Here is a 1023-nt window from a genome sequence, read left to right as displayed (position 1 = left end):
CTTGTCCGCCACCCTATAGAGTTCTTGGGCTATAACCTCATGAACTTCCACTTCTTCTCCAATCATGATGCTATGAATCATGATGGCCCGGTCTAGAGTAACTTCGGACCGGTTGCTAGTGGGAATGATTGAGCGTTGGATAAACTCCAACCATCCTCTAGCCACGGGCTTGAGGTCATGCCTTCTCAATTGAACCGGCTTCCCTCTTGAATCTCTCTTCCATTGGGCGCCCTCTTCACAAATGTCAGTGAGGACTTGGTCCAACCTTTGATCAAAGTTGACCCTTCTTGTGTAAGGATGTTCATCTCCTTGCATCATAGGCAAGTTGAATGCCAACCTTACATTTTCCGGACTAAAATCCAAGTATTTCCCCCGAACCATAGTAAGATAATTCTTAGGATCCGGGTTCACACTTTGATCATGGTTCTTGGTGATCCATGCATTGGCATAGAACTCTTGAACCATCAAGATTCCGACTTGTTGAATGGGGTTGGTAAGAACTTCCCAACCTCTTCTTCGGATATCATGGTGGATCTCCGGATATTCACCCTTTTTGAGTGAAAAGGGGACCTCGGGGATCACCTTTTTCAAGGCCACAACTTCATAGAAGTGGTCTTGATGCACCCTTGAGATGAATCTCTCCATCTCCCATGACTCGGAGGTGGAAGCTTTTGCCTTCCCTTTCCTCTTTCTAGAGGTTTCTCCGGCCTTAGATGCCATAAATGGTTATGGAAAAACAAAAAGCAATGCTTTTACCACACCAAACTTAAAAGGTTTGCTCGTCCTCGAGCAGAAGAAGAAAGAAGAGAGTAGAAGAAGAAGAAAATAGAGGAGATGGAGGAGGTTTTGTGTTCGGCCAAAGAGGGGGAGAAGTGGTGTTTAGGTTGTGTGAAAATGGAGGAGTGAAGAAGGGTTTATATAGGAGAGAGGGGAGGTGTAAGGTTCGGCCATTATGGGTGGGTTTGGGTGGGAAAGTGGTTTGAATTTGAATGGTGAGGTAGGTGGGGTTTTATGAAGGAAGGA

Source organism: Arachis hypogaea, chromosome 4 (assembly GCF_003086295.3).
Source record: "Arachis hypogaea cultivar Tifrunner chromosome 4, arahy.Tifrunner.gnm2.J5K5, whole genome shotgun sequence".
In the NCBI taxonomy this organism is placed as follows: Eukaryota; Viridiplantae; Streptophyta; class Magnoliopsida; order Fabales; family Fabaceae; genus Arachis; species Arachis hypogaea.
The sequence above is the reverse complement of the archived record's forward strand: the minus strand, read 5'-3'. Positions refer to the sequence as shown.